The sequence below is a fragment of the Hylobates moloch genome, unplaced genomic scaffold (assembly GCF_009828535.3).
Source record: "Hylobates moloch isolate HMO894 unplaced genomic scaffold, HMol_V3 SCAFFOLD_22, whole genome shotgun sequence".
NCBI classification, from domain to species: domain Eukaryota; kingdom Metazoa; phylum Chordata; class Mammalia; order Primates; family Hylobatidae; genus Hylobates; species Hylobates moloch.
The window spans coordinates 29,203,551-29,230,043 of record NW_026652297.1 but is presented as its reverse complement, the minus strand read 5'-3'; the positions used below and the strand labels follow the sequence as shown (position 1 = coordinate 29,230,043).

Below are 26,493 nucleotides of genomic sequence, written 5' to 3'. Positions count from 1 at the left end.
ATCATAGCAGTTCTTAGCACCTGCTCAATGAAGACTTTATTTGTGTATTTCTTCATCTATCCCTCTGTACTAGAATGCAACATAGAATTTCATCTGTTGTTCAGTGCTACACCCTTAATGTCTAGAATAGTCCCTCACATATAGTAGCCTCTCGATAAATGCTTTTAGTGTGAATTGACCATTTTAAGTATATTGTCCTTATATTACATTTTCTTGCATTTCTTACAATAGCTTACGTTTTCTTTCCAAGAACTGAGTGTTATTAATAAATAACCAAGATTCCAGGTTCTTCTGGCTTTCCGAAGAGAATTTCCTACTCTCATGAATGCTCAAGTATTAGGAGACATAGGTTATCATGCCCAGTCACTGTTTGGAAAATGTTTTAAAATCATCAACTAAGAAAGAGTAGAGATGTTACTTCTGGCCAACGATCACTTGGTTGGTTGGCCTGCTCAGTTCTTGGTGTTCCTGCTTCTTTTATTGGCATGCCTGTGTGAATTCTCCCATGCAGCTGTCTTCGCTTTCATCTTCCTACAGATTTTGCTGAAAGATAGTTTTCAAGGCTGACTGAACAGAACTCTGAGAGCACCTGCAAAGCCTTTTGCAGCTTAATCATATTTTTTATTCCATGTCACCTTTCTCCTCCAATTTGACAATATGATAAATCATCCTGCGGCATGAGGGGCTCCCTGCCCCATGCCCATCACTTTCCCCAAACCCACACATGTAATATCACATTCTCCATGAAACCTCTGTTACCCCTCCCTGTCTCCTAACACTCTGCCTCCCTCTGCTCTACAGTCTCCCTGTTGGTGTGTGAGGGTCTCTGAGTGAGTCTTTGATCTTTTCTTTCCTCGTTATTGTGGACTAGTTGTAGTGAGGTGTGAGGTATTCAGTTAGTTTGTTTGTTTAGACCTTAATAAAGCTATAAATCTTAATTTGCAAGTCCTCTGCCTATTCCTGCTTCTGAACATTTGCAATTCTAGGAATCATAGGTCACATTGTCATATTATTTTCTACAATATGTGTACGCTCTTTGAAGACAGAAACCACGGCTAACATTCACATGTCTTCCGCAGGGTCTGAAAACACCAGACCGTGCACATTGTTGGGACTCAGCTTCTAGTGGTTTAAGAAGTTAATTGATTTATCATAACTTTATTGCCACACTCAGTTTATAGAATAGTTTATAAATATTATAGATTTGATGTGACTGAAAACCCATTACCACTGCATCCTCTATTTTCCTAAAAATATGTACTGCTCTGGGTCTCTACAGTTAGCCCAAGGCTGCTGAAAATCTCCAGAGTTATTTGGAATCAAGAGCTATTCGTGAGCCATCGAATACCAGAGCCAAGGCCATAGTGATAGTTGTAACAACCTGAATATCCATAATTGTTTTGTTCTGTTTTGTTTTGTTGTCTTGAAAAGAGAAATGAATGTGATAGCATCTCTACAGTCTGTTCATTCAAACTCTGTAAGATTGCTTTCACCCACAGTTGTTCCTTTGGGCACAGCTTGATCTCTGTGTGCCTGTACCAGCAGGTCTCCATTAATCATGGGTCAGAGGCTGAGTGTGGCCCTCAAATTTGTGCCAGAAGCTCCCTGCTGCTAAGACTGTCCCCTGGCAAGAGAAAGTAAAGGAGTGTATTCTGGCACCCAGAATGCCCTCCTTTGGTCAGAAAGCGTGCACTTGAGGCACGTTTGAATTTAACCCCTCTAGCTAATGATGAAATACAGCTGATATCCTGAGCATTCACTCTGTCAGTCTCAGTCATTTTAACAATATATGTTAGTTATTGTTTTAGCCATTTTACTAATGAGAAAACTGAGGCTCAAGAGAAAAATTCACCTGCTCTAGGAAAACCAGCAAATGGGGGAGCTTTGTCCTAGCCCAAGTCTCTTAGACAATTAATTTACTGGGTTTCCACTATTCTAACTCTCACTTCTGTGCATCACAGAGAAACGCTTTATCAATGATAGTCTTTAGAAAAACGTTTTTGCTTCTCAAGGTAACCACCACGTGCACAAGGTTTGAAATTAAGGAAACCAGTCTCTTCCATTTTCAAATTCTAACGGCAAATGATGCAAAGGTCAAGGGCATATTTGGAGCCTCTGCCTTGTTCTGTGCCTTGTTGGTGGTGCTGCTGCCTGCTCATGCCAATGGTTGTCCTCAGATAGAAATCTAAGAATTTTTGAATTTTATTTCATCAAAGTTTCTTCCTTAAAAAAACCATGCTCATTTATCCCTAATTGTTAAGGAGAATTCACAAAAAAGCTATTCTCACTCTCTCCGTATGAAGTCAGGAGGTAGGCTTTTGTTTTCTTTGTTCTCTTTTGTTTCTTTTGCTCTATTTTGTTTGTTGTTATGGTTTAAGGCCCTCCAGTATTGGCTTCCACCACATTCCTTGCTGGACTTTCTCTGTTGCTTCGCCTGAGTAATACATGCTTGTAGCAATTGAATACTCTTCTAAGAAGATTAAAAAAAAAAAAAAAGAAAAGAAAGAAAAGAACTGCGGTGGCTCACACCTGTAATGTCGGCACTTTGGGAGGCCAAGGCAGGGGAATCACAAGGTCAAGAGAGTGAGACCATCCTGGCCAGCATGGTGAAACCCTGTCTCTACTAAAAATACAAAAATTAGCTGGGCGTGATGGTGCACGTCTGTAGTCCCAGCCACTCGGGAGGCTGAGGCAGGAGAATCACTTGAACCCGAAAGGCGGAGGTTGCAGTGAGCTGAGATCGCGCCACTGCACCCCAGCCTGGACAGAGGGAGACTCTGTCTCAAAAAAAAAAAAAGAAGAAGATAAAAAAAAGTTAGATGTTAATGGGAAGATGAGATTTGCCCACAAGTACTCTCTAGTACAGTGTTGTTACGAATTGAAATGAAAATGCTTGAAAACAATATAGATGAAGTCAATGCACATATAAACTCTGACACATTCCTAGAACTGGGTGCTCAATGGAGATGTGTTTAGCAATGGAATCGGTTAATGGGTTTGGGGAAGAGGAAAGGCAGTGCATGAGATAAGGCTAATCGGGGATTGTGGAGATGGATCATGAAGAGGTCAGTTTGCTAGGGTAAAGAGATAATTCATCCTGATGGCAATAGCTGCTAAAGATTTTAAATACAGACATAAAATTGTTCGACCTGTTTTTGGTTTTTTTTTTAATTATAAGGATATCTGGAATAACGGATTGGAATGGGGAAAGAAGAAAATGGTTTTTATTGTGCCAGATTTGATCTTAATTTAGTTTTTCTCACACTGATATATTTTATTCTTATACTTCAGGCTCAGCGATTTTATTCCTGGAGTTTTCTTTTGCTGGAGAAAGGGTACTCAAACTGTATTTAATATAGGATATTAAATGTGATGATTTTCAAGGCATTTTGAAAGATTTTCTCAGTAATTTGGAAGACTGCTGCATGATTTTCTCCAAAATTAAGAAATAAAATGACAGCCATTGCATTTCTTAAGGGGAAAGGATACTGCAATATATGGAACACAGCAAGTTTTATAAATAAAGTTTTATTGGAACATAGCCATGTCTACTTGTCTGTGGCTGCTTTCATGATACAATAGCAACATTGTTGCAAGAGAAACCGTATGGCCTGTGAGATCTAAAATATGTACATACTATCTGGCCTTTACAGAAAATGTATATCAACCTCTGGCTTAAGCGATTTTTTTTTTATGTTAGTGTTATTTTCCATTTTTTTTTTGTAAGCATTTTAAATTTGCGGAGATTTTTGAACCACTCAAGATAAAAATATTCAATAGTATTTATTTAGGGCGACCAGATTCTGGGCCAGGTTTTGGCCCACCAAAAAAAGTAATGCTAAGTAGATTAAACTCCAAGGAAATAAACATGGAGCATAAATAAATCATATTCCTTCTAAAATAGATTTTCTACCAATTATACAACTGCAGTTATAACTCACTATTATATTACGAGAAGGCAGGTGGAGGGAAGGAGGAATCATTTTCTTAAGGATGTACTTCTGGCTTGAAGTATCTGTTGTCCCCAGAGGTTTACTGCATTACATTTTGCTGACAAGAGCTCTTAAGAAGAACTGAAATGGAAATTAGAAGAACGAAGATGTATAGAAGGCCTCTCAAACAGTAAAAGTAACAGAGCACTGCACATGTACATTCAGATACGTGCATGTGCAAACACATAAACACACGTAAATAGAAGAGGGAGAAAAGACAATGCAAGAAACAAAGATAATTTGTTTGACCTACTGTGTAATTTAATGATATATTTTGTTTTAGAAAAAGCCAAGTTTGTCTCTTTAATATCCAACCTCATAATAAGCTTCTGGGAATTCTTTACCTAGACATTGGAGCACCCCTCTTTGTTGAAATCTTTGTTTAGCGTGTGTAAAGGACTGTGTCAGTACATGTGACACAAAAGAATGTAGGCCCCAAAAAGTGGACTTAAAGAAAGGTGCTCATGTGTCCTGGGCTACCGGTTTAGGTCAGGGAGATAATGGTGCAGTAGAAAATCAGCAGAGCTGTGACATTACATCTGAGATTGAACAAAGAGAAAAAACATTTCTATTATTGATAGTTACTAATATCACCTTCCATTTGCTGAATGCTTACTGTCTGTCACCCATACTGCTAAGCAATCTCTATTAAACCTTCCAAAGATGGCGAAACATAACCATGCTTTATCCAGGGCTTGCCTATCCTACGTGCTCATCTTTAAAATGGGAGGATGGGGTGGTAATTTTATAGATGAGTAAACTAATTCTCCTTTCTAAATTCACACAGATAGTAAGTGGCAGAATAAGGATTCCTGAGTCTATGTCCTAAAAATCCAATTGTTTTTCAGGATATCACACTAACTCTATTAAAAGTAAATAACTTTTTTTAAAAAAAATACCAAGTGTCTGTTTCTTGCCAAGACTTATGATTCAGAGCAGTTAGAAGGTCTCATTTAGGTAATAGGAAAATAGAGTGGTAACTGGCAATATATACTTCCGAAGAAACATGAACTTAATCAGCACTAGGAATCAATATGTGTCCTAAATATACCTTTTTCTAAAATTAGCTTTAAATCCATTAAGGTTGGTAGATATTGAAGTTCTTTTCTAGCTCTAAAATGCTCTTTTTCTAATAATGAAATCTGACTTCACCCGCATGCCCTGAGAAAAAGCACTTTATCCAAAGAGTAAAATTACCGAGAGGACATTTTAGGTCAATAAAATGAATGTTTCCTCCTAATTTACAACAAACTATTTTGATCCTCTAATTCTGTGAAGCTTATTTTAATTTCCCAGATGAAAGTAAAACAGAAACATAAAACAATATAGTCACCTTTTTTAGTAAAAATAATGAATTTATATTTTTCATTTGTTTTCTACATGTGTACATGCGCAGGCCTACATGTGAATGTGTTTTACCCTATGGGGAGAATTAATTAACTAGAAAACTAGTTGATCTATGGGATTTACTAGAAAAGAGAATTTTAAGAACTTTGCCTGGTGCTACTTTAACCTATTTTTCTTGTAAATATAGGTTTTATGATCTTACTTTTATATTTCTGTGGAATATGGAGAAAATGTTTTTATGTTTCTATGGATTAGATAGATTTTAGATATAAAACTTTCTAAAAGCCTTTACACAATTTACACCTTTAGTGTTGGAAATGGTGTAATAATGAAATACATAGCATAGCAAATTGTAAAAACTAACACTGACCATTTAAAACAGAGGTGAAAAAACCAAATAGAAAAATTGGACATGTGAAAAAGTATACTACAGAGACAGATTATGGTGGGAACAGAAGTAGTTCCTAAGAACTGACTGACTTTTATGATCATTAACTATATTTTGAAGTCTTGCATAATGATGAATACCTGCTTTTTTTTCTCTTAGGGCATAGCTTTTGGAAAGCACATTCACATTCGTTTTCTATATGGCTGTGTTCTTTCTGAAATTTTTCTGTGAATTGATGTGCACCAGTGTTGGCATTTCCTATTGAACTTTCCTACCTTCTCTGCCATGCTTCTATGTTGTTTCGTGAAAAGGACTTTCACATATCCTCATATACAGACCACAAATTTGGTGGAAACAATACTGGTGATCGACTAGCAACACTGTTGGGTAAGTGTTTGAGATTATGATCAGCACCTCTTTATGCTAATAAATATTTAAAATCTACATCAAATGGGAAATTCCTTAAGAGATTCAAGTTATTAAAACAAATTAAACAAGATATAGAAAATCTGAAGAGATTTAGCCACCAGAAAAATGGAATTTGTAGTTTTAAACCTTCCCACAATGCAAACTCAAGACCCAGATAACTTCCTTGGTGAAATTCCTGCCAGTATCTTAAGAATTCTACATGTACTCTTCTAAAATTTTGAGCATGAAGGAAAATGTTCACAATTACATTTTGAGATCAGAGTTAACCTATTGCCAAAACTATACAAAAACATTTTTTAAAAATGGTTGGCTTATCTCTTATGAAGAGAGCAAGAAAATAGTTAAAAATATAAATAAATGAAATATAGTAATATATGAATGAATAATATGATCAGGTGGAGCTTACCCTAGAAATACAAATTTGGAATAACATTCAAAAATTAACCCCTACATTTCATCATTAAGAAAGAGAAACTGATACAGGAGCTAGAAATAAATTATTTAGGCATATAGGAAGGGTAAGAGTTCTTGGTAAGATTTTCCTTTTAATAAAAAGCAGCCCTCAAATAATATCTTTTTTTTTTATTATACTTAAGTTCTGGGGTACGTGTGCAGAACATGCAGGTTTGTTTCACAAGTACACACGTGCCATGGTGGTTTGCTGCACCCCTCAACCTGTTATCTACATTAGGTATTTTTCCTAATGATATCCCTCCCCCAGGCCCACACCCCACCACAGGCCCCCGTGTATGATGCTGAGAAGGAAGTTTCTAGTTTCATGCATATCCCTGTAAAGAACATAAACTGATTCTTTTTTATGGCTGCATAGTATTCCATGGTGTATATGTGCCACATTTTCTTTATCCAGTCTATCATTGATGGGCATTTGGGTTGGTTCCAAGTCTTTGCTATTGTGAACAGTGCCGCAGTAAACATATGTATGCATATGTCTTTATAGTAGAATGATTTATAATCCTTTGGGTATATAACCACTAATGCGACTGCTGGGTCAAATGGTATTTCTAGTTCTAGATCCTTGAGGAATCGCCACACTGTCTTCCACAATGGTTGAACTAGTTTACAGTCCCACCAACAGTGTAAAAGTGTTCCTATTTCTCTACATCCTCTCCAGCATCTGTTGTTTCCTGACTTTTTAATGACAGCCATTATAACTGGCATGAGATAGTATCTCATTGTGGTTTTTATTTGCATTTCTCTAACGACCAGTGATGATGAGCTTTTTTTCATATGTTTGTTGGCCACATAAATGTCTTCTTTTGAGAAGTGTCTGTTCACATCCTTCACCCACTTTTTGATGGCGTTGTTTGTTTTTTTCTTGTAAATGTGCTTAAGTTCTTCGTAGATTCTGGATGTTAACCCTTTGTCAGATGTATAGATTGCAAAAATGTTCTCCCATTCTGTAGGTTGCCTGTTCACTCTGATGATAGTTTCTTCTGCTGTGCACAAGTTCTTTAGTTTAATTAGATCCCATTTGTCAATGTTGGCTTCTGTTGCCATTGCTTTTGGTGTTTTAGTCATGAAGTCTTTGCCCATGCCTATGTCCTGAATGGTATTGCCTAGGTTTTCTTCTAGGGTTTTTATGGTTTTAGGTCTTACGTTTAAGTCTTTAATCCATCTTGAGTTAATTTTTGTATAAGGTGTAAGAAAGGGATCCTGTTTCAGCTTTCTGCATATGGCTAGCCAGTTTTCCCAACACCATTTATAAAATAGGGAATCCTTTCCCCATTACTTGTTTTTGTCAGGTTTGTCAAAGATCAGATGGTTGTAGATGTGTGGTGTTATTGCTGAGGCCAAAAACCAAACCGTGTCTTCTCCTCCAAATAATTTCTTTTCTAACAAACAGCAGCCTGTAAAATTGAGCTGTAGATATAAATAAGCAAGCTGGAAGCTTGTATAGGTGAATGCCGGCAACTGTGCCAATAGGAAAAGGCTACCTGGGGGCAGGTATGTTCAAAATGGAGGTTCCCTCTTCGGTTTTCTTTGTTGCCACGTGTACAGTAAAAAGACAGGCAGGCTGGGTGCGGTGGCTCATGCCTGTAATCCCAGCACTTTGGGAGGCCCAGGCTGGCGGATCATCTGAGGTGAGGAGTTCGAGACCAGCCTGGCCTATGTGGTGAAACCCTGTCTCTACTAAAAATACAAAAATTGGCTGGGCGTGGTGGCAAGCACCTGTAATCCCAGCTACTAGGGAGGCTGAGGCAGGAGAATCGATTCAACCTGGGAGGCTGAGGTTGCATTGAATCAAGATCACACCACCATACTCCAGCCTAGGCCAAAGCAGGAGACACGGCAGAAAAAAAAAAAAAAAAAAAAGGGCAAGCAACATGGTAACAGCCAGGCAGAGACCCCCTCTTCATAATAAAAGATTAGGGTAGGACCGTCAGCTTCTTTGCGCTATGTGAATGGCACACCTGACCCAACCAATCTTTTGGGCTCTATGTAAATCAGACACTGCCTCCTGAAGCCCATCTATAAAACTCCATGCATTTCGCCACAGAACCAGAAGACGCACTCAAGAACCCCTTTCTCTCTGTAAGAGAGAGAGCTCTTCTCTTTCTTTTGCCTACTAAACCTCTGCTCTTAAACTCACTTCTTTTGTGTTCACATCCTCGATTTCCCTGGTGTGAGCAGATGAATTTTGGGTATTTACCCCAGACAGCGATGCCGCTTCAAAATCGTATGACTTACTATAACAATAAAATCCTTTGAGAAAGCTCTAAACCCATTGATGATAAAAGTTCTCAGGAAACTAGAAATGGAGGAGAAATTTCTCAACCTAGTAAGGTGCATCTCCATAAAACCTACAGTTAAAATCACACTTCATAGCAATGTTGCTCAACTGGGAGCGACTTTTGCCCCTACGGAACTTTTGACAATGTTTGGAGACAGGTTTGCTTGTCACAGGGTGGAGGATGACATTCCACTTGTGTTTAGTGAGTAGAAGCCTGAAGTGTTGCAAAATATCCTATAATACACAAGACAGCCCCTTGCACAATGAAGAATTATCTAGCTCCATATGTCTACCTCCTCCATATGAGATTGAGAAAGCGTGCTTTATCGTGAATGAGGGAATGTTTCCCCCATAAGATCAAATACAAGACAAGGATATTCATCCTCAACAATTCTACTAAATATTTTTCTAGAGTACCTAATATTGTGATACAATAAGAAAAAGAATAAAAGCTGTACTCATTAGTACACCTTTAGTGAAAATCTCTTTATTTGCAGACAGCATGATATTGTATGTAGAAAATCCTAAAGATTCTTAAAAAAAGCCATTGAAACTAATAAATTAGTTCAACAAGGCCAAAACATCCAAAACGTTGACGTACAGATCAATGGAACAGAATAAGGAGGACAGAAATGGACTCTCATGTCTATGCTCACTAATTATTTTTGCAAATGTACAAAGGTAATTCAATGAGGGAAGGATACTTTTTTTCAATTAACGGTGCTAGAATTATTGGACATAGGAATGGAAAAGATGAACATTAAACCATATCTATCATCATGCATAAAAATTAACTGGAAATGCATCATAAATCTAATGTAAGAGCTAAAACAATACAATTCTGGAAGAAAATATAGGAGAAAATCTTAGCAACCAAAGAGATGCAAAGATTTCTTAGTACAGAGAAAATAAGACACAAAAGAAAAAAATTATTTAGACTTCATCAAAAACTTCTTGGAAAGACAACATTAAGAAAATGAACAGGAAAAAACAATAGCCTGGGAATATTTGTGTAGTGTGTCTATCTAACAAAGAACTTGTATTGGGAATATGTAAAGAACTGCAATCATTCAATAATAGGACAAATAACTCATTAAAGACAAGCAAATGATTGCAACACATTTGTGCCAATAAGCATTCAAAACTGCGCTCAATGACATTAGTCATCAAGGAAATGAAAGTTAAAATTACAATGAGATAACATTATATATACAGTTGAATGACTAACATTTGAAAAAACTGACAATACTAACCGTTGTTGAAAATGTAAAGCAACTTGAATTCTCACATATGGCTGTCGGGGATGTAAAGTGACATCATTCTAGAAAACATTTTGTCAGTTTCTTATAAAGTTAAATATATATTGCCATATGGCCTAGAAATTTTACTCTTGGTATTTACTCTGAGAAATGAAAATATATGCCCACACAAAGACTTGTACACAAATGTTCATTACAGTTATATTCATAATAGCCAAAAACTGGAAACTCCCTAACTACCCATGAACAGTTAAAAGATGATTTCTTAAAAAATCATTAAAAATGATTTTTAAAAAATGATTCCGGTACAATTAAATAATGTGGCAGCTTTAATATATATCCACAGATCCTTTGTCAAATTGTTTGGGTCTTCCCTTAAATCTACACTGACCGTGATAATGTACTTAAAAGCAACATAACCCAACCAAAGTGACACTACGTAACCTCCATGACTAGGTCAGAAAAAGCCAAATGGCTTCTGCCTGGAATCCTGACCTACCATGCAATGATTCTCACTATTCTGAGACCGTGAAGCTGTGAGAAGACGACATACAAGTGTTCCAGTCCATACATGCCTTTGAGGTCTCTACCAGTAATTAGCATCAATCCTTAGGCACGTGAGTGAGAACACCCCCATTACACTGGCACCCAAGCATTTATTCACCCTTAGTCTGCCCATATTCCCAGCTGAGGCCCTACATATCACAGAGCTGTCGCTCTTGTGGCCTGATGAAAGTCTGACCTACGGGATCAATGAACATGCTAAAATGATTGTTCCCTGCCACTGAGTTTAAGGTGACTAGTTATGCAGCAATAGTAACTGGAACAATAAATGAACCTGTTAAACGTTACGCTGAGTGAAAGATGCTGGGCACAAAACATGCATTCGGGATGAGGCCCTTTGCTTGACGCTAGAAAAGACAAACTTAATTTATAGTGATAGCGGATCAGTGATTGCCTGGGACCCAGGGTGAAGTTGGGGCTGACAAGGAAGGGGCATAAAGGAATGGGTAATGGAAATGCTTTATATTATGATTGTAGAAACTGTCACATTTGTTAAAATTCATTGAACTGTGCCCTTAAAGTAAGTGCATTTTATTGTATATAAATTATACCTTAATAAAGTCATATCTCCAAAAAGGAGATATGAGGCAAACGTACGTAGGTAGCTAGAAACTAGAAAAAAGTGCTACCTACCTGCCCAAAGGTTGGTTAGATGCCTGCAAATATTAGTCCAAACTATCGGTCTCTAAATGGCTCACCACCACATCCTCAGGGAAAAAGCCAGCAATGGGGAGGTAGAGACACAGGTTTGGGGCTGTTTAGAATGTTTCAATGAAAAATGCTACCTGCTTAATAATGGACTTTAAACAATTTGCTTAATACTGGACTTTAAACGGTCAGAAAAAAAAAAAACAAAAAAACTTATTTGCTCATCATACCCCAGAAGTTTTCATCTAGCAATGTTTCTTTCTTTTCCATAGAAAAGGCCTGCTTTTGAGAAGAGGGTAAGTTCTTTGTTTCTGACAGCAGGTGTCACAATTGCCTAATAAAAGAGAAGCAAGCTGCAAGATTTCCTAATGCAAAAAAGCAAGCCACAGAACACCTGAAAATACAGACTCATTCGGTTAGTATTATTAACATATTACAAAGGCTGTGGTAATGAGTGCATTTCCTCCATTCACAGATATCATGCTGGAATAGACGTGGAATAGACAGCATCTATTTCATCATACTTTTTGAGGGGAAAAAGGGGAACACTACCTTATAAAGTGTATGTGTTTCTATGTGTGTATGTATATGTACAAAGAATCTACATACATATACACTACAAGCAGTATCCCAATTTCATATATGTTAAAATGTGAAAGCACTTGAAATATGGTAACCAACCACATGCTATTTGGAAGGTACCCAGTGAGTCACACATCCCTGACAATGCTTTCCATTTTTCCAGGTGTCTCTCTGCCCAGTTCTGCTTTCTTTGCACAGAGGCTAACTCTGGAAGGTGCCATTGCCCATGCTGATCAATGACTCATGACAACAATGGAGGATTTTGAGGCAGCGGGGCCTGAATGGTAAAGGATGGTGGTAGGCACGGTGCCATTTGCTGATGGATACAGGAGGTGGTACTCTTTCTTTCAACTTTAACGTTTTTAGAGTAATTAGCAGGGAAATAAATAATTCTCTCTGCTCTTTGTAATCAGAGCCTATAATAGATGCCTATTGTCCTGATCTAGGGCCATAGAGGAAACTCAAAAAACGCAGGGAAAACACAACCACTAACAATCTCTAGCTGGTGATAGTTGCCTAGCAGGCCATGAGAAAGTTCATTTCCCAGCATTTAACCCATTTTTTTTTTTTTTTTTTTTTTTGAGTTGGAGTCTTGCTCAACTGTTGACCAAGCTGGAGTGCAGTGCTGTGATCTCGGCTCACTGCAACCTCTGCCTTCCGGGTTCAAGTGATTCATCTGCCTTAGCTTCCTGAGTAGCTAGGATTACAGGCCCCCACCACCACACCCGGCTAATTTTTGTATTTTTAGTAGAAACAGCGTTTCACCATGTTAGCCAGACTGATCTTGAACTTCTGACCTCGTGGTCTGCCCACATCAGCCTACCGCAGCGCTGAGATTACAGGCATGAGCCACCGCACCCGATCTCAGCCGAAGTTTTTATCTTCCTGTGCTCACATGCTTAAAGAGGACTTTACTATTGAGTACTGTCTGGATTTTTCTTTCCTTTAAAAAGTAATTTAGTATTGAGTTTTTCATGTCTCTGCTCTCAACCCAGGGCCTTCCATTTTAGCTAAGATTATTACATCTGTTTTGGTGAATATTCTTTTGTAGTATGAGGTCTGTATCTACTGTGTCAAAAAGATGTCCTCAGAGTAGCTGAGCTGTAAAATTCCCAGATACAAATCCATCTTCTTCAAATTGATTATTTCTTCTGTATCTCTCTTTAACCCACAGGGGGAGGAGTAGCACCCTAAATAATCAAATGAATAAATAAATAATATTAAAGTTAAAAAGTATTAATCTTTTAAACGCTCAGTTAGCAAAGGACATGATATTGCCCTGCACCACCACATAGATATAGCCCCCCTCCAGGGTAAAAGCTGAAAGATTCATTTGCTAAATTGAATTCCTGTGCTAAAACTGTTGTCTAAGCAAATATAAATGATGCCTCTGACTTGGAGGATGAAGAAGAGAGAATGACATTCAGGTCAACAACCGGGTGCAGGGAGGAAGCTATTGAGTATGGGACCAGAAGGCCATCACATGGCAGGATTAGGGGAGAGCTTCAGAATACAGAACAGGACACATGTGTAGGTCAGATCTAATCGGGCTAATTGATAACTGAGCTGGCTGCACAATGGAATAGTCATCGGTGTCTAAATAATGTGACAAGTCAATGGAGAGCCCTGGATTTACAATCCTGTAGACAAGGTATATTAAGAAAAAGCAATGTCAGAATTCAGAACCTACATAAAAGCTACTAGAATAAGTTAGTTTAGCAAGGTTACTGGATCAATATACAAATCAATAGAACAGAATAGAGAGGCCAAGAATTTGTTCTCACATATATTCTTAATGACTTTTTTATTTTACAAATGTAGCAAGGCAATGCAATAAAAACAGGATACATTATTTTCCAGTAAATGGTGCTAGACCAACTCACCATATACATGGAATAAATGAACATTGGACCTTACCTGACACCATATATGAAATGTAATTTGAAGTACATCATATAACTGAATATAAAATCTAAAAGAATGTAAGTTATGAAAGAAAACATAAAAGAAATTCTTATCAACCAAGAGGGAAAAAAGATGTGTTAGTACTGAGTAAATATACAGCATAAAAGAGAAAAGATAAATTGGATTTCAACAAAATTGAACATTTTTAACCTTGAAAAGATGACATTAAGAAAATGAAAAGGCAAGCCCCAGCCTGGGAGGAAATGCTCTATCTACATACATATATGTGACATATCTCGAATATTTGAAAAATGTATATAAGACAAATAACTTGTGCCTGGAATTCTAATCCGCAAAAATGACAGTAGGTAGGTAGTCACGATCCAAGAGATTTATCTAAATATGGGAAATGAGGCAAGCCTGCAGTTGCAAGTAGAACCATCAAGGAGAAAGCAAAGGAACAGGCCATCCCGCATCTGTGGCTTGAGGCTGAGGTTACGGAGAAGGGAGGGAGATTGTGTAGAAGATGTGCTAGGCCACTCTTTGTGTTGCTGTCAAGAAATATCTGAGACTGGGTAATTCATAAAGAAAAGAGGTATAATTGGCTCATGGTTCTTCAGGCTGTACAGGAAGCATGGTGCTAGCATCTGCTTGGCTTCTGGGGAGGCCTCAGGAAGCTTACAATCATGACAGAAGGTGAAGGAGGAACGGGCATCTCATATAACAAGAGAGGGAGCAAGACAGAGGGAAGAGGAGGTGCCCCACACTATTAGCCAGATCTCAGGAGAACTCACTCATTATCACAGACCTCACCAAGCCATGAGGGATCGACCTCCATGACCCAAACACCTCCCACCAGGCCTCACCTCCTATCGGGGAACCTGCCCCGATAATCACGTAGGTTCTTTTCTATTTTTCCTAAGCGTCGGCCGGCTTGAGAAATAAAGGGACAGAGTACAAAAGAGAGAAATTTTAAAGCTGGGCATCCAGGGGAGACATCACGCGTTGGTAGGATCCGTGATGCCCCACAAGCCACAAAAACCAGCAAGTTTTTATTAGGGATTTTCAAAACGGGAGGGAGTGTGCGAATAGGTGTGGGTGACAGACATCAAGTACTTAACAGAGTAATAGAATATCACAAGGCAAGTGGAGGCAGGGTGAGCTCACAGGACCACAGGACCGAGGCGAAGTTAAAATTGCTAATGAAGTTTCGGGCACCATTGTCATTGATAACATCTTATCAGGAGACAGGGTTTTGAGATCAACCGGTCTGACCAAAATATATTAGGCAGGAATTTCCTCTTCCTAATAAGCCTGGGAGCACTATGGGAGACTGGAGTTTATTTCATCTCTGCAGCCTCAACCATAAGAGACAGGCACACCTAGGGGGGCTGTTTATAAGCCTGTACCTCCAGGCACGTACTCTCTTTCTCAGGGATGTCCCATGCTAAGAAAAAGAATTCAGCGATATTTCTCCCATTTGTTTTTGAAAGAAGAGAAATATGGCTCTGTTTTGCCTGACTCACCGGCAGTCAGAGTTGAAGGTTATCTCTCTTATTCCCTGAACAATTGCTGTTATCCTGTTCTTTTTCCAACGTGCCCACATTTCATATTGCTCAAACACACATGCTGTACAATTTGTGCAGTTAATGCAATTATTACAGGGTCCTGAGGCGATATACATCCTCCTCGGCTGACAGGATTAAGAGATTAAAGTAAACACAGGCATAGGAAATCACAAGGGTATTGATTGGGGAAGTGATAAGTGTCCATGAAATCTTTACAATTTATGTTTAGAGATTGCAGTAAAGACAGGCATAAGAAATTATAAAAGTATTAATTTGGGGAACTAATAAATGTCCATAAAATCTTCACAATCCACGTTCTTCCATCATGGCTTCAGCCGGTCCCTCCGTTTGGGGTCCCTGACTTCCCGCAACAACCTCCAACACTCGGGATTACATTTCAACAAGAAATTTGGGCAGGACAAATATCTAAACCATATCAGAAGGTGATGAGAAGGTAGCTTTTTCTTTGAGTAAAAGGGGATAGAAAAGGTTGAATGAACTCTAGGATAGGAGACACTGTGGTTAGACTAATTGCGATACTTCAGAGGAACAGATGATATTGTCATCTTGCCAGTTATTGCCCTAGTAATGAAACTCAGGGAGTTTAGCCCTAAACTCCCTGAAAATCCCTTACCTGGAAATCCACCTGACAGGCCTGAGCAGACTTCTTTCTGGCCAGCTGGGCTGAGGTTGCCTGCCCGGCCTGCTAGTCTGGGCAGGAGGTCTGTTTCTGTTCAAAGACTGAGATATGTCAGTATGGAGCAGGTGATCTGCCCACAAAAGCTTTAACCTGGACCCCTGATTCCTCTAATCCCCTTTTCCCCCTTCTTTTCATATCCGTGGACAATAAGCCAGAATCTCCTTAGTATTTGGCCTTTTCCTTTGGCACTCCTGAGTAGAGGCAATAAACCTGTGGTCAACCATACCCTGCACAGACTCCAGGTGACAGTTCTGTGGGTCTCTGTGGAAGCTGTTGGTCACTCTCTGGGATGGTTTGGTGGCGCTCAGCTTGTGAATATGCATGTTCGTGAGGCACATTAACAGTGCCCCAGAGACACCGTTTCCAGAGCATACGTGTTTTCTCCTTCCAAGATTCTTCTTAGGCTGAACACTGGCCAAATCAGTCAAAAATAAGGAAGAGGATCCTTGCAAACTCTTAGTCTCAAATTCAGTTTCAAATAAAAAGTGGAACCAAGATATTTGGGTGGAAGACAGAGATTATTTCTTCATTCAACAGGTAACAAAGGAGGAGTTGGTTCTGCTGAACTGAATGTATGAAACTTGGCCAGGGATGCAGTTTTCAGCTCAAGAAGCTCAGCGTTTGTTAAGGTGACCTGAAGGGCATGCATATTGGCTGACGGTAGAAGCTGTGGGCAGGCTGTGGTTCAGGGACACGTCCAGTGGAAGCTGTGAAGCTGAGTTTCTCCTCTCTGCCACGGTCATGTGCTCACTTACGGCTCGACCAGTACAGCCGGAGGCCTGCAATAAAGCCATTCTGTGGCCGGGCGCGGTGGCTCACGCTTGTAATCCCAGCACTTTGGGAGGCCGAGGCCGGCGGATCACGAGGTCAGGAGATCGAGACCATGATGAAACCCCGTCTCTACTAAAAATACAAAAAATTAGCCGGGCGTGGTGGCGGGCGCCTGTAGTCCCAGCTACTCGGAGAGGCTGAGGCAGGAGAATGGCGTGTACCGGGGAGGCGGAGCTTGCAGTGAGCCCAGATTGCGCCACTGCACTCCAGCCTGGGCGACAGAGCGAGACTCCGTCTCAAAAAAAAAAAAAAAGCCCTTCTCTGCGGGTTATATTATCACCCAGGATTCAACAGAAGATGGAGACCTGGGCTTTGCTGCTGTCAACATTATGGCCACACGAGGGCGTAAAAGGTCCTAGGTTTTGCCCACAAAGGCCTGTCTCTGAGTCAGGTCCACACACCAGGATTAAGGGATCTCCTACTCTGCCTACCTACTATACACCAATCACAGCCCCTCTGATGCACGAGAAATGCAGAGGAAATGCAAAGGCAAAGAAAGGCAAGAAGTCCTTGGTCCTGAAGGCCCTCTCCTCCCACCCTGCTCTGTGGGCACAGAGGCCTGTGGGGCTGAGGAAGTGGGTTCACCTTCCCTGTCACCTGCTAAGTGGGCTCCTGGTGGAAGGCATCCATGGAGATCAGAGGCTTTCCTGGGAGCTTATAGGGAAGGGCCTTGCAGGCAGGATTTTTAAAAATGCAGGGTATCAGGAATTGAGGAGGAAAGATTAGGAAATCGGTAATAAAATGCAATTCCCTACCTGGAAATGGAGGAGCCGAAAGGGAACAGGGCATGATACATAAAGACTTGCCAGTCCTTTGGCCTGGAGTTTGTCTTAAGGTCAGAGAGCTGTACCCTGGAAAAGTGACTCTACTTAAGTTGCATTTTATCACAGTATTTATTTCTTGTTTTTACTGAGGACAGAGTAAAATTATTTTTTTGAAAAGCCCTTTATTTAGCTTTGCTTTTCTTTTTGTGATTGAATATGCAGTTGAAAGAAGGAAGTCTAACTCTCTCAGGAATCGGCGTGGTGCATCCCCAGAGGGAGAGTGAGTGAACCCAGACCACGCTCAACCTGGCAGTCAGGGGCTTTCTTCACAATATTTGAAAAGTTTTGCATTTTTCTCCTAAATGCCTACTTCTAATTTAATTCATCAGTACTGAATTTTCAAACCTTGACTCTTCCTCTTAGTTTCTTCCCAGATGTCCATGAAAACCTCGTTAGGTTCCCTGTCCTCTGATTTCTCACTGTTTTCTTGTATCCTGGGACCATTATTATACCCAAGATAACAGCATGTTGGGTTTTTTATGTTTTTTAAAAAATCTCCGTGATGGGTAGGGGGGCTCTGTCTTCTTTTTGCAGGTTTCTCTCTTCCTGCCTCTTATCCTTTGTAGATGGAGATACTACAATATAGGTTAATGTGATTTCAGAATGAAATATTCTGCCAATTTACGGTTGTTACTAGATGGTGGTGGGTTTGGGGGTGGACAAAGTTAGATGTTGTGTGCAGTCCTCTTCTCCCATTCTCTCATGATGCATTAGTTCTTTCGTTCTTTCTTTCTTTCTTTCTTTCTTTCTTTCTTTCTTTCTTTCTCTCTCTCTCTCTCTTCCTTCCTTCCTTCCTTCTTCCTTTCTTTATTTTTCTGGTGTCTAGCTGAGAGCAAGGTATTATACTATGTGCTAAGTGGTGAGGTGCTGGGCCTGTGGACACCCTTTTCCTTTTTTCTCAAACCCTCATTCTAAAGAAAACTCCAGGAAGAAAGTCCAATTGAGGGATATCGTCTGGCACAAGATTCTAAATGTTCACCTTAGAATACCACCCTTAAAACACAGTATTTGTTCCATGCTTTTCGTCTGTTCTCCATTTGAGGACTTTACAGCAGGTAAAGTCCTCTCTAACATTCTTATTCATAGATATTTCTCATTTGGTGTTGACTTTCTGAATCTCAGCCCTGCAAAATTATCTTCTAAACCATGTCTTTCATACGATGCCCTTCTTTTTCAACTTTTTTGTATTTTTTAATTGATATATCATAGCTTTACATATTTTGGGGGTCCATGTGATATTTTGATCCATGTATACAACATGCAGTGATCAAATCAGGGTAATTGGAGTATCCATCACCTCTAACATTTATTTTGTGTGTTTCTTTCAAACTTGACTTCTGTAAAAGCTCAAAATATTTGTCTTCCTTTTTAAATGGCCACATTTTAATTTCTTCCTTTTCCAAAAGCATACTGCTACATGACTTCCTTAATGAAGGTCCTTTCTTGGTTCTAATTTTGTTCCACCCTCTACTTTGCAATGCCACTTTAATCAGCAAACTCTTAATCAGTTCTCCATTGCATCTTCATTTGTCACCATCCACAGCAAATCAATTTGATCAGTGAAATCTTCCACGTGCTGCCACCTCCCTTCCCCTAGCCCCGTGCCAACATCTGTGCTCTTCTTAGGTCTCCCCAGGGGTGATTGAACTCTGCATTGACCTTATCCAGCATCCTCACTCACTGACATTCTAGGGCAGCTGGCTTCCTAGACTTCTCTTGGATATGTCACGATCTTTCCCTGTTCCAATGGAGTACTCTGAAGAAGCACACACATGCGTGTACATGCACAAATGCATATGCACATGTATCTGACATATCCCTTGGTTTCTGTGATGTCTAAGGCTTGGTTGGATTAGTCTTTTCATCTAGTCTAATTATTAAGGGTGCATATTTCCTTTTCAATTTGTTTTTAGACCAAGATAATAACCACATTTAAAAAATTATGACGTGACCCCTAGAGCACTTCATATCTATTTTTCTCTTGGCCAGTTGCTAACACTATGAGAGATTACAGAGATTCCTATGTGCTAGGATCCATTGTGCTTAAATCCTAACACAATGCTGGGACTGTGTTAGAAACCTAACATCTTTCTTTCCTTTTTTTTTTTAAATGATGAAGTCTGGGATCTTATTGTATTCATCACCAGAATAATGTACATTGTAGCCATTAAGTAATTTCTGATTACCTACCCCTCTCGCACCCACCCACCCTTCTGAGTCTCCAGTGTCCATCATTCCATACTCTATGCCCATATGTACACATTATTTATCTCCCACTTATAAGTGAGAAAATGAAGTATTTGGTTTTCTGTTTCTGAATTATTTCACTTAAGACAATGTCCTCCGGTTCCAGCCATGTTGCTGCAAAAACATCATTTCATTTTTTCTTATGGCTGAGTAGTATTACATGGTAAATATATTCTATTTTTTTAACTTTTATTTTAAGTTCAGGAGTACACGTGCAGGATGTGCAAGCTTATTACATAAGTAAACTTGTATCATGGGGGTTTATTGTACAGATTATTTCATCACCCAGGTACTAAGCCCACTACCCACTAGTTGTTTTTACTCATCCTCTCCCTCTTTCCACCCCCCACCCTCCAATTGGCCCCACTGTGTGTTGTTTCCCTCTATGTGTACATGTGTCTCATCATTTAACTCCCACTTATGAGTGAGAACATGCTATATTTGGTTTTCTGTTCCTGTGTTAGTTTGCTAAGGATAATGGCTCCCAGCTCTGTCCATATCCCTGCAAAGGACAGGATCTTGTTCTTTTTTACGGCTGCATAGTATTCCATGGTGTATATGTACCACATGTTGTTTATCCATTCTATCATTGATGAACATGTATGTGGGTTCCATCTTTTTGCTATTGTGAACAGTGCTGCAATGAACATACACATGCATGCATCTTTATAATAGAATGATTTATATCCTTTGGGTACATACCCAGTAATGAGATTGGGGGCTCTAATGGTATTTTAGGTCTTTGATGAATTGCCACACTGTCTTTCACAATGTCTGAGCTAATTTATACTTCCACCAACAGGGTATGAGTATTCCTTTTTCTCAGTAACCATGCCAAGATCTGTTATTTTTTTGACTTTTTAATAGTAGCCATTCTGACTGGTGTAAAATGGTATCTCGTTGTGGTTTTGATTTGCATTTTTCTAATGCAAAGCTGGAGGCATCATGCTACCCAACTTCAGACTATACTACAGGGCTACAGTAACCAAAACAGCATGGTACTGGTACAAGAACAGACACATAGAGCAATGGAACAGAATAGAGAACTCAGAAATAAGACCACACACCTACAATTATCTAATCTTTGACAAATATGACAAAAACAGGCAATTGAGAAATGTTTCCCTATTCAATAAATGTTGCTGGGATAACCAGCACTGGGATAACTGGCTAGCCATATGCAGAACATTGAAAAGTGGACCCCTTCCTTACGCCATATACAAAATTTAACTCAATGTGGATCAAAGACTTAAATGTAAAACCCCAAACTATAAAACTCCTAGAAGACAACCTAGGCAATATCATTCCGGATATAGGCACAGGCAAAGATTTCATGACGAAAACGTCAAAAGCAATTGCAACAAATCAAAAATAGACAAGTGAGATCTAATTAAACTAAAGTGCTTCTGCAGAGCAAAAGAAACTATCAACAGAGTAAACAGACAACCTACAGAATGGGAGAAAATTTTTGCAAACTATGCATTGGACAAAGGTCTAATAGCCAGCGTCTATAAGGAACTTAAGCAAATTTACAAGAAAACAACAACCCCATTAAAAAGTAGGCAAAAGACATGAACAGACACCTCTCAAAGGAAGACATAGATGTGGCCAACAATCATAGGAAAAAAAGCTCAACATCACTGATCGTTAGAGAAATGCAAATCAAAACCACAATGAAATACCATCTCACACTAGTCAGAATGACTACTACTAAAAAGTAAAAAAAATCACAGATTGGGGCAAGGTTGTGGTGAAAAAGGAACACTTATAAATTGTTGATGGGAGTGTAAATTAGTTCAGCCATTGTGGAAGGCAGTGTGGCAATTCCTCAAAGACCTAAAGACAGAAATACCATTTGACCCAGCAATGCCATTACTGAGTATGTATCCAAAGGAATATAAATCATTCTATTAAAAAGATGCATACATATGTACGTTCATTGCAGCACTGTTCACAACAGCAAAAACAAGGAACCAACATAAATATTCATCAGTGATAGAATGGATAAATGAAACTTGGTACATATACGCCATGGAATACTATGCAGCCATAGAAAAGAAAAAGATCATGTCCTTTGCAGGGATGTGGGTGGAGCTAGAGGCCATTATCCTTAGCAAACTAATGCAGGAACAGAAAACCCAATATGGCATGTTCTCACTAATACGTGGGAGCTAAATGATGAGACACATGTACACATAGAGGGAAACAACACAGTGGGACCAAATGGCAGGTGGAGGGTGGAAGGAGGGAGAGGATGAGTAAAAACAACTAATGGGTAGTGAGCGTAATACCTGGGTGATGAAATAATCTGTACAACAAACCCCCATGACACACATTTCCCTATGTAACAAACCTGCACATCTTGCACGTGTATCCCTGAACTTAAAATACAAGTTTAAAAAAATGTTTGGAAGAAAAAATATTCTTTAGATATCTTCTATACTTGTTATTTAATAAAACACCAGGTGCATTACTAAAGTATACAGTATGTGTTCAATAAGCTTCCAGTATATAGTATATCTATTTGTTTATAGAAACTCAATATATGTGCTTTTTAATCACTAAAAATGGGAAATTTTGTTTATCTTTCTGTGGACTCAATTTTCTTCCAATTAATTACATTTCAATTTTATATGTAAATTATAAGGCTAAATATTTTTTACTTTAACAGTGAACTCCTAGTGTGAGGCAATTTGGTCAAGGAGCAATCAGTGTCTTTAGAAATCAAATTACTGAGCACTATCTGCAGGCATTCATGCTTCAAGCTCACATTCATTTTTTAACATCATCTTCAGTCCTCTTAGGATTTATGACACCTTGTATGTATCAACAAATAAAGCGGCTCCTGAATGCTTTAATATGTGCCATTCATCCATCTCAAGAGATAATTCCATCAGAATGGAGGATAAGTGGTAGAATTCCTAGCTTTAGGACTCTGAATTTGTGTTATAGGTTTCTTTTTCTTTCTCTTCTTTTCTTTTCTTTCTTTTCCTTTTTGTTTTTTTCTTTTTCTTTTCTTTTTTTTTTTTTTTGAAATAGTGTCTCTTTCTGTTGCCCAGGCTGGAGTGTAGTTCCAGGTTCCCTGCAGTCTCAAACTCCTGGCTCAAATGATCCTCCCACCTCAGCCTCCCAAGTAGCTGGGACCACAGGTACTCACCATCACACACAGTCAATATTTTAATCTTTTATAGAGACAGGGTCTTCCTGTGCTGCCCAGGCTGGTCTTGAACTCCTGAGCTCAAGCAATCCTTCCGCCTCTGCCTCTCAAAGTGCTGGCATTACAGGCATAAGCCACTGTGCCTGGCCTCTGTTTGCCATAAGTTTTCTATAGAACCTGAGATAAATCATGTAACAACCTCTTTGGCCACAGATTCTGCCCCTATAAATTTTAAATAATTACGATTATCATCTTATATGTCTCTTATAGATTTCATTAAGAATCAAACTAGATAAAAGATGCAAAAATACTTTGAAAAACTTATCCATTGAACAGATAAATAATAGTGTTTTATTTCTGCTTTGGTTGCAAACGATTATGCTTTGAAAAGTAATTGCTAGATGTTAAAAGTCATGTCACATTTAACTGTTAAACTGTATGCATGTTGTCAAACATCAAAAGCAAACCATCCAGATGTTTGGTCTACCAACATACCTACCCTCTGGAGGTTTCTAAAAATAGCATTCAACCTTTTATCAAAGAAATGACTATTTTTCCCTAAATAATTCTATGATCCATGCTAAATTCAATAGAAAACATTTCATTTAAATTAGTTATTTGGTGATATGTTAATTATGCACAACCTTTAAAAATTGCCCACATGTCTAAGTCAGTTTTCTTAAAAAAGTGAATCTTTTCATGACACATGAGGAATCATTTCAAAATTGAAATTTATTGAGTAGGACATTTGGGGTTAGGCAAGGGCTTGGATCTTCAACACTAAAAGCACTTGGGGTCAGTTGTCACTTCTGCTCCAAAATATACACCAGATTTCAATGGTTGGATGCTATTAGGTAGAATTAGAAAGGATCCACCCTATTCCCTCCCTTCCCATATCTGTATAACATCTCAAGCAATCAGGCAGAGTGTTCTCTTAAGGCAGAAAATAATCAGAATCCTGACTCCTTTCTTTTGAGATTTATGTCTATAAATCCATGTTTAATAGACTGGAGTAAGCCTAACCAAAGTGAATTTCAAAAAAAAAAGAAAAGAAACCAGGGATTTTTTTAAGGAAAAACACTGGAAGAAAGACAGAAGGGCCACACTGTGCAGCTACACTTGCTCATTGGCTAGGAAGTCAGTGGAGAAGGGGTGGTGATCATATTTTTAGGCTAATAGAATCCATCCTACCACATTCCCTGACCACCCTGATAACATTCATTTGCCTGCCTTAGAGCAGGCAGCTACATATGGAACTTTAAAATTTTATGTTTAAGGTTCTATAATCAGTGGAATGCTGGTAAAGTTTTAAAAGCTGACTCCCTGGTAGTCCTACTTTTAATTCTTGAAGGAATCTCCATGCTGTTTTTCGTACTAGTTATACTTGTTTATATTCCCACCAGCAGTATAAAAGTGTTCCCTTTTTGGAACCAACCTAAATGCCCATCACCCAATGAGTGGATAAAGAAAATGTGGTATATATACACCTTGGAATACTACTCAGCCATAAAAAGGAATAATGTCTTTTACAGCAACTTGGATGGAGCTAGAGGCCATTCTTCTAAGTGAAGTAACCCAGAAATGGAAAACCAAATATTGTGTGATCTCGCTTATAAGTGGGAGCTAAACTATGAGGATGCAAAGGCACAAGAATGATACGATAGACTTCGGGGGGTGGCTGGGCGCGGTGGCTCACGCTTGTAATCCCAGCACTTTGGGAGGCCGAGGCGGGCGGATCATGAGGTCAGGAGATCGAGACCTAAAATACAAAAATTAGTGGGTGGTGGGGGCCGTAGTCCCAGTATGGGGTGAGGCAGAGAATGGGTGAACCGAGAGACTTTGGGGGCTTGGGGGGAAATGTTGGGAGAAGGGTGAGGGACAAAGGACTATATATGGGTACAATGTACACTGCTCAGGTGATGGGTGCACCAGAATCTCAGAAATCATCACTAGATAACTTATCCAGGTAACCAAAAACTACCTGTACCCCCAAAATTATTCAAATAAAAATTTAAAAAATAATTATTGCTGAGAAAAAAAGCCATCTCTTGGGGAAAAAAAGGATATGTACATATAAGTGCCTATGTTTATTCTAAATTTCAGTGATATAATGTGTAGCATGCAGTTTTCAAATAATAATTAAAAATACAATATTACTATAATTCCAAACAGGAAATTGATTTTAACAGAATGCTTTCATTGGTTTCTGTTGAACTATTATGCCTTAGCCAAACTGTGGTGGCAAACGAAGAATGAGTATAGTTCCAACATTTTGGTTGATATTTTTGCTTACATCAGTGAGTAAAATTGAAAGAATAAAGACATATATTGGAATTTCACTCATTCATTAAAAGTGTGAGTGACTATTGAGTTGGATGATAGTTTTCAAATAATGAAAAAACATCCTTTCAAAATTCTATGCTTTCACATTTTAATTGCTATAAACAAGACTTACTTTTAAGTTAAAACTCCATCACTTTCTTAAGTATAGACAATAAATAAAACAATCAAACCTCGATTTGTAGCATTTGGCTATTCTGTGCTAAAGTTCTCCTATCATATACCACTGCAACGTGATATCACTGGTCAGACAGTAGGGAAGAGGTGTCAGTAGCACACAGTTATATAGGATTTCCATCACATAACTATGTTAGAGTTAAATAACCGTAGAGCTTAGACGAGTCAAATGTAGTAGAACAGGCAGTGATAGGTTTTGAGTATTTCCTTTGCTTTTGCTAGAATTTATTTAATTATGAATTTATACAGGTTGGGTTTCAGTAGTGGCTGTGTTTAGCAACCAGCTCACAATATTCCTTAAAGTTTAACAGTTGACGTTCACAAACCTATACTAGAAGTCTCCAGCATGCCACTGATTTTAATCCCTGCAGCTCAGTCAGTTTTGCTGTAAGAAGCCTCTACCTGAGCACAAGGTCAGGGGTTGGGGGTGGGGTGGAAAGGATGCCCTAAGAAGCCCTTTTTCCTTTGAAGAATTGGCTGGAAGTTCCTATCAAACCCGTGGGCAGTGGAGATCTTGGCAAGGCATATCCTGGGGCTGCAGCAGGGCTGACACGCACACCTGGCACACAGCTTCACAGGAAACACTGGCAGTGCCAGCCCATCGATGACATCAAGGCCATGAAGGGGGAGATGGCCAACACGCGCATGCAGGGCATCCCAGGAGGCCCTTGGTTTCAAAGCCCAATCTTTAAAAATATGTCTAAGTTTCTAGGCTGCCAGCATAGGCATCTGTGGAAATTTAGGTAACTTTCATTAATTGTTAAAAATTATTTAGAGAAAGAA

The 26,493-nt window shown here is 39.0% G+C and overlaps 1 protein-coding gene across 1 annotated transcript in view; it reads right to left on the bottom strand.

Moving 5' to 3' along the window:
* Nucleotides 1-3,960: 3,960 nt before the first annotated feature.
* ADAMDEC1 (ADAM like decysin 1) overlaps nt 3,961-26,493 on the bottom strand; it is a 43,455-nt gene continuing 20,922 nt past the window's right edge. Inside the window, exon 15 of the transcript XR_009211631.1 lies at nt 3,961-4,073. The gene's annotated coding sequence lies outside the window, so the exon portion shown is untranslated. The remainder of the gene's footprint in view (nt 4,074-26,493) is intronic.